Below are 14,189 nucleotides of genomic sequence, written 5' to 3' on the forward strand. Positions count from 1 at the left end.
TTCTCCTATTTTTACAGAATGTAAATCTTTCTTAAGAAATTTTATTTGGTTTTCTATATTATTGATTTTACTTATATGTTCTTGTTGAAATAAATTGACATCATGGTAATTAATTGGTGATATAAATTTAAAAATAATATCTTGTCCTAATACGTTAGTTTCTAAGCCTAATTGTGTTACTTTGAAGGGATATAACATTTGTAAAAACGGATTTCCCAGTATGATTTGAGTATTAAGATTTTTAATTAACATAAAACTTGTTTTAAAACAGATCCCATCGTTACAAATATGTGCATTTGGTATTTTATAATCTATTTTAACTTTGGTTGAATTGGCTGCTGATAAAGTTTGTTTTGTTTTATGGAAATATTTACTTGGTATAATTCCTTGGTCTATGCAGTTCATATCTGCTCCTGAGTCTAGCATAGCTATGGTTTCAAGTTTAAAATCTTTAATTGTCAAAGTAATTTTTACATACCACTTTTGATATTTAATTCTAGTAATATCATTAAATTTTAATTCTTTATCGCTTTCATTTTCTGAATTAATTTCTTCTTTCCTTTCTACAATTTTCTCTTTATGTTTTGAATTTTGATTTTGTTCCAACTGTCACATCTAAATTTTAGTTGTCTAACTTCTAATTTTAACTGTCTTATTTCTGATTGTAAATCCATAGAAAAAATTGTTGTTACTAGTTTCTTATGTCTAAACAGCTGTTCTATTTCTTCAAAGTTTGTTGGTGCCTCTGTTCCTTGTTTTATTTCTTCATTAATTAATTTTGTTAATTTTTTAAAGAATTTTCTTTTAATATTTGAATCATGTACTTGTTCTATTTGTTCTAGCACTTGATTATATTCTGTTAAAACGTTTATTTTATTATTACAATTACAAATTTCTCCTTTACAATTATGGTTACTATCTGTACTGTTTATTGTATCTGAAGAATTGTCACTACTATAATCATCATCTAACTCTGAGGAAGATAGGCTAATATGGTCTATTTTTTCTAATAATTGGTCAATGTTATCTATTTTTAATTCTAAACCTAACTCATGTATATTTTTTCTAGCAGGACATTCTTTGGCATAATGTCCTCTTTGGTTACATAAATAACATGTTATATTATCTTTATTATTTGTTCTTTTGAAATTATTTTTTTTATTATAATTATTTTTCTTAAATTGTTTTCTTTTAAAAGGTTTTTTTATCTATTTGCTTATTATATTGTTTTTGTTGATAATTATATTTTCTATAAATTTTATCTGTTTTAAAAGGTTTATATTTTCTATGTTTTTGTTTCTTAATAGTTCCAAAACCAAATTGTTCACACCAATTACCTAATTCTTTTCTAGATTGTCTATTTTCTATTTTTAATTTATTTTGTAATTTCATGTCTCTACATAATCTTATACCTGTTAAATTTACACATGTTATTAAATCATCATAAGTTAAATCATCGTATGAAATGTGTCCAAACTTTTGTTCAATTGTTTCTTTGACTTTTGTTGAAAATAATCTAGGCAATCCTGTTAGGAATTTTTCTTTCCAATGGTAAGCATTTGGGTCTGCTAATGCATATACTCTTTTTAAGAAATTGTCTTTATACCATCTAAAATTTTCTAATTTTCTACATTTAAGATTTTGTAAAATTTCACTATTTCTTTCTGTATATAGATCTAAATCTCCTATAAAATGTGATATAATATTGTAGACTAAGTAAGCTAAGGTAAAAGATTGTGGATGTCCTGTTGAAGGATCTATGACTAATTCTCCTGTTGCTGTATCAATTCGTCTTGCTGATAGAATATTATTTTTTATTTCATTGCTTAATAATTTGTCCTACTAAGTTCTTAATTCACCAGTAAATTCTAATATTATATTTTCAGCTGCTTCTTTGTTTATATATATTTCCTACTATTTCCATTTCTTTGGTTATTTGTATTATTTCTACTTCAGATCTTTCATCTATATTCCACTCATATATATTTTTTGCATTGTATTGTTTTTGTTTTCTATCGAGAATTTTTAAATCATCTGGTCTATTATTATTTTGTCTTTCTATGGTATTTAAGGGAATATTATATTCTTGGTCAGAGTCTGATGCGTCTAAGGGATTGTATATAGTCTCATCTTCTGAAGTAGAGGTTTCATTATATTCGGTTAAAATGGTTATTTTACCTTTATCTTTACTTGTACTTTCTCCTTTTGATGGTAATGTTTGTAAAGGTTCTTCTATTTTAATACCTCATGACGTACTGGTTTTTGGCGAAGTGTTTTGTTCATTTATAATTTTTTGTAATAGTTTAGATATATCACTTAATTCTGTTTTAGGTTTTATTGTTACTGTATCTATAGGATTCTGTGATGGTGGTATCATTTTCGTAAAAGGTTTATTTAATTGTTTTTTAGCAGGGTCTATATTGTATGGTTTTGCAGTAGTATATCTTTGAGAAGTATATGTAGTATTTGGTTTATACTCTATGGGAGATGGTGTCTTTGGTATTTCAATATGATCTATGTCTGTTATAGCTTCATGGTTTTGTTCTACTTTTTCTTCTATTCTATCTAATTGTTGACCTAATAAATGTAAGGTTACATTAGTCCAATTATTTTGTAAACAAATATCTTTTATTTCAGTATTTTGTATACTTTGTGAATGAACAATTGGTTGTATACCATTATATATATGGTCTTTTTTAAAAAATGCTCTATTCATAGGTGGCCTCTCAGATTCATAATATTGGTCACTTGGTTCTCCTATATCATTAACTTCGTTCCATTTATGTATTTTCTTTTCTAAAACATTTAATCTATGTTCATGAAAATATTTTAAGTATGTAAAGAATGGTATAGTTTGTTCAACTTGTTCACAGAAATTAAAAAATTGGTTTTTAATTAACTTTTGTTGGTGTCGAGAATAGGTGTTAAGGAATGTAAATTATTTAATTAACAATGGTTATAATAGTATAATAACAATTACAAGTATAACAGTAATATACTGTGATTTGAATTTCCATTATTTAATTAATAATTTCCAAATGAGCAACACAATTTCTGATTTGGAAGATCAGCATAAACTGCAACCACAGAGCATACTTATTATGAATGCAATGTTTTGATTTTGGTTAAGGTTCCTGCAATCTTATCCTGAGATCCTCCGAGATAAGTCAAAGTGGTATTCGAAGAGAGAGAGAAGAGTTGCCGTCAATACGGACTTATACAGTAACAGTTGGTAAAATATATTAAAGACTGAATACAAAATACACACTTACTTTGTACTACAAATGTTTATACAATAACTGCTACAATCGAGTTGTTGTAAACTACGGTTTCCTTACAATTTGTTGAAATATAAACTAGACTACACTTTGCATACATGGAGAGAAATTTTGATGGTGAGAAATTTCGGTGTCCTCTCAAATGAACTGGATGCCCCCTTTTATAGACGCGGACTTCAAATTTTATTCAATTTGGTTGAGCGGTCCGGACTTCAAAGTTCATGCAATCTGGTTGAGAGGTCATCTGGTAAGTGCTCTGTGGGTTCGAGTTCTTTTGTTTGTCTGCCACTTTGTCGGGTATCTCCTTTTTGCTTTGTCGGCCACTTTGTCGGTCACTTTGTCGGGGTCTTCCACTTGTCTTTGTCTGTTGAGTCATCATTTTTGTCTTTGTCTGTCATTTGTCATTGCAGGTCCATTGTGGGTCCTACATATCTACTTGAGTAAAAAAGTCATCATTCTCATCAGATAGATCTATTGGTGATGGTGATGTAGTAGAGCTCCTTGTTTCTTTCAATTCTGCAAGTAATTTTTCATATTCTTGTTCAGAAGTACAAGCAGTCATTTGGGCCATAATATGTTGTTTTCGGGCTAAAAAGGTTTCTTGCTTGGTTATAGAAGATGGGCTTGGAATTTTGCAATATTGAGGATAATTTGAAAAAAATTGTTCTATGGCCGTTGGGTCACAGGCTTCAAGATCGGTTTTGGCCCACCACTTGATTTTGAATTTCCGGGCTAGAATTGGTATCTGAAAATTTTCAATAATTTGGTCTTTGATTTGGTATTCAATCATAAAAATCCATGGGATATGGAAGTAATGAGAATATATGAACCATTTAGGAGAGCAAATAATGGTGTCTGGTAATTTGTTTCTATCAAAGAATTGGGTGTGTGCCATTTTAATTTGGTCAGGGATGATGTCTTCATTGAGTCCAAATTTGTTCCACCATTGGTGAAACCAATATGGTATCGGATATGTAAAATTGTCAGAAATATAGAAAAAGAAGGAAATGGATAATTGGTCATTTTGTTTTAGGAAAGTTCTTTCCTAGGCCATTTGGTAATCATAGTAATTATACTTTGCATTTTGTCTCAATTGTCCATTGGTAAAAGTAAATTCTTTGGTGCGATGGGGCTCTTGTCCCCACTCAGTAAGAGTCCATACCTTCAAGAGTCGCACCTTGCAATATCTGAGTTTGTTATGGATTTGGGGGTCAAAATTGTTTTGTATAAGAATGGAATTGGTATGAACAAGGATGGCCTCATAATATGATTGTGATTTTTGGAAATTGTCTGGGATGTAATAATGGGTTTTTGGAAAGATAGATTCGCAAAGTTGGTAAACATTTAAATTGGGATTCTGGGCCCAATATTCTGGTTCTATAGTGAGAATATGGTCTTCACTGGGTTTGTATTTATATTGGGTTGGATCTATTTGGTTTGAAGAGGATGGGCTTGAAGAAGTTATTGGGCTTGGAGAAGATGGTCCAGTGACTATTTGTTTGAAGGTAGAAGGAGGTATTGGTTCTGTTCGTAATGGGCTAAATTTGTTGAGTGAAGTGAAATTAGGCCTTGGTGGCCTGGGCCTTGGATAATTTGGTTGTGTAACAAGAGCACTTGATATATGACCTATTGGTAGGGGTGAGCAAACGGTCGGTTCGGTTCAAAACCGAACCGAACCGAAATAACCGAAAACCGAATTGCATAATTTTACACAAACCGAACCGAACCGAATAAGAGGAATAACCGAATCGAACCGAACCGATTTGGTTCGATTCGATTCGATCGGTTTGATCGGTTCGAACCGATTTTTAAACTTATCTTTTTTTTTTCACATTCATTCTAAAATACAGTTAAAATATTTTAATTTTAACTTTTACAAAAAAAAAAATCAATAAAATATAAAATTTTACAAATAAAAAATCAATAAAATAATAAATCAATAAATCAATAAAAAATCAGAGGACTGAGGGCAACCGACGAGGGCTGAGGACGAGGACTGAGGACTGAGAACTGAGGAAGACAGAGGAGAGGACCGAGGGCAACCAAGTTGCTGACGGTGCGGAGAGCCGATAGACTGGAGAGCGATGGCCGACGATTGCGTGGAGAGCGATGGCCGACGATTGCGTGGAGAGCGACGATCGACGCCGACGATTGCGTGGAGAGCGACGATCGACGCCGACGATTGCGTGGAGAGCGACGATCGACGCCGACGATTGTGTGGAGAGAGAGAGACTAGAGAGCGACAGTGAACCGGTGGACAGTTGGAGAGCGATGGCCGACGATTGCGTGGAGAGCGACGATCGACGCCGACGATTGTGTGGAGAGAGACTAGAGAGCGACAGTGGACCGGTGGACAGTGGACGGTGTGATAGTGGACCGATTGATGACAGTGGACCGGTGGAGCTCAATGCTCAGAGAAGAGGCACAGCACAGGCAAGTGTGATAGGGGTGAGAGGCGGCGTGGAATGGAGATAGCGTCATAGCGTGAACTCTCAGCTTTTAGATTTAGGGTAAACATAAGGGTACACTTCAAAACGACGTAGTTTAGGTGATTTCGGTTCGGTTCGGTTTAATCGAAATTTTTGAATCTAAAATCGAACCGAACCGAAATCACCGATTTTTCAAAAAATTGAACCCGAACCGAACCGAATTAAAAATAAAACGGAACCAAAATTTTAATTCGGTTCGGTTCGGTCGGTTATTTCGGTTTAAACCGAATAGTGCTCAGCCCTACCTATTGGTCTGTTTATTATACTAGTAGTATTAGTATACAATGGTCGAGGAACAGATAACTGTCCTGAAATATTTTGTCCAGAAGAGAGACTTTGTATAGGACTATGTCCTGAAGTAAATAATTGTAATTTGGTCAAATTTGTCTTTGAAATATTGGTCTGTGATCTCAAAGAGATCTGACTGTCCTTGCCTTTATCAGTCATTTTCCCTGTAAAAATTCTCTGGTTAGAAAATCTGCAATAGAATTGTCAGTTCCTTTAATATGTATAATATCAAAATCAAATATGGATAAAAAGGCTTGCCATCGTGCAAAAATATGTTTAGCAGCTAAATTTTTTACATCTTTGGTTAATACATCTTTTACTGTTTTACAGTCTACTCTAATGGTAAATTTTTGATTTAATAAGTCACTTTGAAATTTTGTAACACATAAAACTATTGCTAAAATTTCTTTTTTAATTGTAGAATATTTTTCTTGTGTGGGACTCCATATGCCAGAATAATATCTTATAATATAATTCTTATCATTTATATGCTGTTTAAGAATTCCACCATATCCTTGGTCAGATGCATCAGTTTCAACTATTTTTGGATGGTCTGGATTACAAATGTTTAAGCATGGTAAGTTTTTAACATATTTTTTAATCTCTTGAATTATTTTTGTGTGTTCTTCAGTCCATGGTTTAGGATTTGTTTTTAATCTATTATACAATGGTTTACAAAATATTCTTAAATTAGGATAAAAATCAGAAATGTAATTCAATGATCCTAAAAATCTCTGTAATTGATTTTTATCTTTTATTTCATCAGGAAATTTGTCTGCAAACTCAATACTTCGTTGTATTGGTATAATTGTGTTTTGGAAAATCTCATGACCTAAAAATCTGATTTTTGTTTGAAATATTTTCATTTTTGGTTTAGATAAGACTAATCCATTCCTTTCTATTGTCTTATAAAAAATTTGTAAATGTCTAATATGTTGGGAGATATCTTGGCTAAATACTCAAACATCATCTATATATGTTATTATAAAATCATATGGTGTGAAAATGTCATTCATAATCTTTTGAAATTCACTTGGTACATTTTTCAATCCAAATGGCATTATATTCCGTTCGTATTGTCCAAAAGGTACAGTAAATGCAGTTTTATATTTGTCTTTCTCATCTATTTGTATTTGCCAAAAACCTGATTTCATGTCAAATTTTGAAAAAATTTCGGCCTTATATAATCTATTTAAAAGATCTTGTTTGTTTGGTATTGGATATCTTATCCATCTTAGAACTTTGTTTAATGGTTTATAATTAATTACTAATTTGGGTGCACCTCTTTCTATTTCAGCATTTTTTATAACATAAAAGGCTGCACATGACCATGGTGATTTGCTTGGCCTAATTAAATTTTTGGTTAATAAGTCTTGAATTTCTTTTTTACAAAATTCTAACATTTCTTGGTTCATTTGGATAGGTCTAGCTTTTGTAGGAATATCATGTTCTTTGAAGTCTGGTTCATATGGTAAAGTAACTATATGTTGCTTTCGATCCCAAAAAGCTGTTGGTAAATCTAAACATAAAACTCTTTCAAATTGTTCTTGAATTTCTTTTATTTGTTGTTGAATAATTGGTTTTTCTAATTGTTCTCCTATTTTGACAGAATGTAAATCTTTCTTAAGAAATTTTATTTGGTTTTCTATATTATTGATTTTACTTATATGTTCTTGTTGAAATAAATTGACATCATGGTAATTAATTGGTGATATAAATTTAAAAATAATATCTTGTCCTAATACGTTAGTTTCTAAGCCTAATTGTGTTACTTTGAAGGGATATAACATTTGTAAAAATGGATTTCCTAGTATGATTTGAGTATTAAGATTTTTAATTAACATAAAACTTGTTTTAAAACAGATCCCATCGTTACAAATATGTGCATTTGGTATTTTATAATCTATTTTAACTTTGGTTGAATTGGCTGCTGATAAAGTTTGTTTTGTTTTATGGAAATATTTACTTGGTATAATTCCTTGGTCTATGCAGTTCATATCTGCTCCTGAGTCTAGCATAGCTATGGTTTCAAGTTTAAAATCTTTAATTGTCAAAGTAATTTTTACATACCACTTTTGATATTTAATTATAGTAATAATATTAAATTTTAATTCTTTATCGCTTTCATTTTCTGAATTAATTTCTTCTTTCCTTTCTACAATTTTCTCTTTATGTTTTGAATTTTGATTTTATTCCAACTGGTCACATCTAAATTTTAGTTGTCTAACTTCTAATTTTAACTGTCTTATTTCTGATTGTAAATCCATAGAAAAAATTGTTGTTACTGGTTTCTTATGTCTAAACAGCTGTTCTATTTCTTCAAAGTTTGTTGGTGCCTCTGTTCCTTGTTTTATTTCTTCATTAATTAATTTTGTTAATTTTTTAAAGAATTTTCTTTTAATATTTGAATCATGTATGTAATACCCGGCTAGACTCCGGTATCGGAATTCCTACCGTCCGGTGGAATCTCAGATGTCGGAAGCCTCTAGTAGGGTAGAAACATGTTTTCATAAAATGTTTTAAGGTATTTCATGATTTTAAATACGATTCTAAAAGAGTTTTTGCATGAAAAGTCTTTGGAGGAAAACTCAGGTTCGGCCGCCGAAAGTCAAGTTCGGCCGCCGAACATGCATGCGTTTTGGAGGCACGTTAGGCCCCCGAAAGCATGAGTGAGGGAAGTCCAGGTTCGGCCGCCGAAAGTCAAGTTCGGCCGCCGAACATTGCATGGATGCGGAGGCACATTCGGCCCCCGAACGTGGCCTGGCCAGCCACTTATAAAAAGGGGACTTAGCCGAAATGGGCGAGCTTTCTCCCATTTTCGGCCACAGCAAGCTTCCGACCTTCCCTTTGCAAATCTTGTGTTCTTCCTCCAAATCTCTTCCATTTTCCTTGAGTTTTAAAGTCACATTGCAAGTTTTGAGCATTTAAACCAAGTTTTGGAGCTTTGGGAACTCAGGAGCTCATTTTCGTGGATCTCCAAGTTTAGGTCGTCTCCCTCTCGATCTTCAAGAGGTAAGAGCCGATCTTAAGCTCCTTATATGTTTTAAGTAAGTTTTAAGTTGTTTTATGGGTAGAGATGCATGTTTAGGCTTGTTGATGAGTTTATGGGTTTTGATGTTTTGATGAACAATGTATGTTGTTTGTGTGTGTTGAAGTGTTGTAGTTGGGGTATTTGATAGTTTGAGACCCCTAGGTGTGATGTATGGTGTTTATGCATGTTTTAGAACAAGTTTATGCATGATTGGTGAGTTTGAAGGCAAAAATGCTTAAGGGAGCCAAGTTTCTGCCCTTTGGCAGAAACCAGGTTCGGCAGCCGAAGGGAGTTTCGGCCGCCGAACATGGCTTGAGGGGCAGCTTTAGGCTGCCGAAGCTTGCCCCCGAAAGTTGGAGTTTCGGCTCTGTCCGAGACTTTCGGCCGCCGAAGGTGCCGCCGAACATGCATGAGTTTCGCCTCTGTCTGGGAGTTTCGGCCGCCGAAGGTGCCGCCGAACCTGCCTGACTTTCGGCTCTGGAGGGACTTCCGGCCGCCGAAGGTGCCGCCGAAAGTGCCCTGTCCAGCCTTTTCTTGCATGCTTCCTAGGAGTGTTTTAAGGTGTTTTTAGGAGGTTTTTGGGGGTATGTTTAGAGTTATGTTCTTGTTGTTTGGTGCCTCATTTGAGTCCACCTGTGTAGGTTCGGACCCGAGGAACCGAGACCCCCGGTTGTGAGATAGTCGTTCAGAGTTCGTTGTTAAAGCTTCAGTCACCAGGTGAGAGAAACAACCCCTTAAGTTTTAAAGTAAAGTAAATGAATAAATGAATGAATCATAAAGCATTGCCCATGCATCATTATGCCATGCAATATTTCAGGATGTTTGCATTAGAATTCACGAATATGCTGCATTGCATTAATTGATGTTGATGTGGATGGTTGTTGGGTGATCCATAGTCCTCTGAGGTTATGCTATGATGATATGTTATGGAAGACCAGCGAGGCCCATTCCACGCCCCTGGCACTATGTAAGAGAAAGACCAGCGAGGCCCATTCTACGCCCCTAGCACTTTAGAATGTTATGTTATGTAAGAGAAAGACCAGTGAGGCCCATTCTACGCCCCTGGCATTTGGAGATGTTGAGGACTAATGGTGACAATACCATCCTTCATGTGATTAGCTGTGATGTATTGCATTTCATGAAAGCATGAATAAGAAAAAGAAAGAAAAAGATAAATAATATGATAAAATAAAATAAAATGAATAATAATAATAAAATGAATAATAATATACCTAAAAATGGAGGAATTAAAGCAAATGTTTTTAGTTTCTGCTCATTGGGCTTTATAGCTCACCCCCTCTCCCCTAACCCCAGTCTTGCAGGTGCAGAGTAGATAGAGAAGTCAGCAGAGTAAGAGAAGTTTATGTAATAGCTTAGCTGTGGACATGGTTTGTTGGAAATGTAAAAATATGAGATGTAATGTAATGTAAGTTTAATAATGTGCTTGACTAGAGTCTGTTGTATTCCCTGTACACATGGTCTTGTATGAGATATAATGTTTTTATGATGCCTATGTAATCCAAGCCTATGTTATGTTATGTTACCCCATTGGAGTATTTGATGAGGACTCCAATGAGAGGTTTATGTTATGTTTGTGCATGCACAGGCTAGGCTTGGCAAAGAAATGTTTGAATGAAAGAAAAGTTTTAATTTTTATGTATGTTGTTGACCATGTATGGGATTAAACAGGTTCACAGGATGTATGTTTGGCTTGCTACGGGTTCTGGCGGCCTTAAGCCGACCTGAATCCTAGCGCCGGTAGCGGTCCGGTTTCCGGGTCGTTACAATGTACTTGTTCTATTTGTTCTAGCACTTGATTATATTCTGTTAAAACGTTTATTTTATTATTACAATTACAAATTTCACCTTTACAATTATGGTTACTATCTGTACTGTTTATTGTATCTGAAGAATTGTCACTACTATAATCATCATCTAACTCTGAAGAAGATAGGCTAATATGGTCTATTTTTTCTAATAATTGATCAATGTTATCTATTTTTAATTCTAAATCTAACTCATGTATATTTTTTCTAGCAGGGCATTTTTTGGCATAATGTCCTCTTTGGTTACATAAATAACATGTTATATTATTTTTATTATTTGTTCTTTTGAAATTATTTTTTCTATTATAATTATTTTTCTTAAATTGTTTTCTTTTAAAAGGTTTTTTATCTATTTGCTTATTATATTATTTTTGTTAATAATTATATTTTCTATAAATTTTATCTGTTTTAAAAGGTTTATATTTTCTATGTTTTTGTTTCTTAATAGTTCCAAAACCAAATTGTTCACACCAATTACCTAATTCTTTTCTAGATTGTCTATTTTCCATTTTTAATTTATTTTGTAATTTCATGTCTCTACATAATCTTATACCTGTTAAATTTACACATGTTATTAAATCACCATAAGTTAAATCATCGTATGAAATGTGTCCAAACTTTTGTTCAATTGTTTCTTTGACTTTTGTTGAAAATAATCTAGGCAATCCTGTTAGAAATTTTTCTTTCCAATGGTAAGCATTTGGGTTTGCTAATGCATATACTCTTTTTAAGAAATTGTCTTTATACTATCTAAAATTTTCTAATTTTCTACATTTAAGATTTTGTAAAATTTCACTATTTCTTTCTATATATAGATCTAAATCTCCTATAAAATGTGATATAATATTATAGACTAAGTAAGCTAAGGTAAAAGATTGTGGCTGTCCTGTTGAAGGATCTATGACTAATTCTCCTCTTGCTGTATCAATTCGTCTTGCTGATAGAATATTATTTTTTATTTCATTGCTTAATAATTTGTCCCACCAAGTTCTTAATTCACCAGTAAATCCTAATATTATATTTTCAGCTGCTTCTTTCTCAGTAACTCCAACTCTTTGTTTATATATATTTCCTACTATTACCATTTCTTTGATTATTTGTATTATTTGTACTTCAGATCTTTCATCTATATTCCACTCATATATATTTTTTGCATTGTATTGTTTTTGTTTTCTATCGAGAATTTTTAAATCATCTGGTCTATTATTATTTTGTCTTTCTGTGGTATTTAAGGGAATATTATATTCTTGGTCAGAGTCTGATGCGTCTAAGGGATTGTATATAGTTTCATCTTCTGAAGCAGAGGTTTCATTATATTCGGTTAAAATTGTTATTTTACCTTTATCTTTACTAGTACTTTCTCCTTTTGATAGTAATGTTTGTAAAGGTTCTTCTATTTTAATACCTCCTGATGTACTGGTTTTTGGCGAATTGTTTTGTTCATTTATAATTTTTTGTAATAGTTTAGACATATCACTTAATTCTGTTTTAGGTTTTATTGTTACTGTATCTATAGGATTCTGTGATGGTGGTATCATTTTTGTAAAAGGTTTATTTAATTGTTTTTTAGCAGGGTCTATATTGTATGGTTTTGCAGTAGTATATCTTTGAGAAGTATATGTAGTATTTGGTTTATACTCTATGGGAGATGGTGTCTTTGGTATTTCAATATGATCTATGTCTGTTATAGCTTCATGGTTTTGTTCTACTTTTTCTTCTATTCTATCTAATTGTTGACCTAATAAATGTAAGGTTACATTAGTCCAATTATTTTGTAAACAAATATCTTTTATTTCAGTATTTTGTATACTTTGTGAATGAACAATTAGTTGTATACCATTATATATATGGTCCTTTTTAAAAAATACTCTATTCATAGGTGGCCTCTCAGATTCATAATATTGGTCACTTGGTTCTCCTATATCATTTACTTTGTTCCATTTATATATTTTCTTTTCTAAAACATTTAATTTATGTTCATGAAAATATTTTAAGTATGTAAAGAATGGTATAGTTTGTTCAACTTGTTCACAGAAATTAAAAAATTGGTTTTTAATTAACTTTTGTTGGTGTCGAGAATAGGTGTTAAGGAATGTATTCATTTTCAAATAATAATAATCAATGTATAAATGACAAAAAACATAATTACTAAATTTTATTGTTGGTTTGGTTATGTAATTTAAAAATAAGTTCGGTTAATTAAAAAATTAATATTAATTTATTTTAAAACAAATATTATATTAATTAATATTATATTTTATTATAAATTATATTTTCATATATTTTATATTTATTTGGAGAGTCTATACTTTACTTTATAATTTATAATCTAATTTTATATTAAAATAATATCTTATAATATAAATTATATATTAATATGAAATTTAGAAATTATAATGCTATTTAATAATAGGATCACAAATCACAATATACTAATTTAATATAAAATTAAACTTTAAATTTTAAAATAAAAAAATAAATCAAAATTTTTTTTTTATATTTTTTAAAATTTCATTTAGAATCAATTTATAATATATTTATAAATGAAAAAAAAATAAAGAGAATAATAGCATTAATATGAAAAAGCGATAATTAAATTTAAGAAAATCAAATTATTTAATTCAAAATATCATATGCTAGAGTGACAGTTGATCTGCCTATAAACTTACATTGATATTTAATTTTCTATTTTTTGAGCATTTATTTTTTATGTTTATACAGTAATTTTTATTTATATTAACTATATTTTGATATTTATTTTATTTTTATTACTTAATTTTATTTATAGTAAATAAATCAAGTTTAAGTTTTCATGACATTAGAAACTTTACTTTCATTTTTATTTAAAAATCTTACTTTCAACAAAGAGAATCTTGTTTTAGTATATTTTTGAAATTTATTTAAATATATTGAATTCAATATATTTTGTATTACTTTAGATATTTTCATCACTCCATTATTTAATTATTAAATTAAAAAAAAATCAAAATACTCTCATAAAAGAGTCAGATTTTAATTTATTTAAAAAATAAATGGATAAATTTGTTAATAATAAATGCAATTCAAGACTAAAATAGTTATTTATTTGAAAATTGATCTGTGGAATATGTTGAAGTATATTTAGAAAATTAATAAAATGGCTAAAGTGTTTATGAAATTAAAAAAAAAAAAAACATTTTTAATGTTTTTCGAAATACTTGGATCAAATTTTTAACAATAGTAATGTTTAAAACCTTTTTTTGTAATACATCCTTTTTGGGGAAAAAAAAAAAGTGAA

The sequence above is a fragment of the Manihot esculenta genome, chromosome 18, assembly GCF_001659605.2.
Source record: "Manihot esculenta cultivar AM560-2 chromosome 18, M.esculenta_v8, whole genome shotgun sequence".
Classification (NCBI taxonomy): domain Eukaryota; kingdom Viridiplantae; phylum Streptophyta; class Magnoliopsida; order Malpighiales; family Euphorbiaceae; genus Manihot; species Manihot esculenta.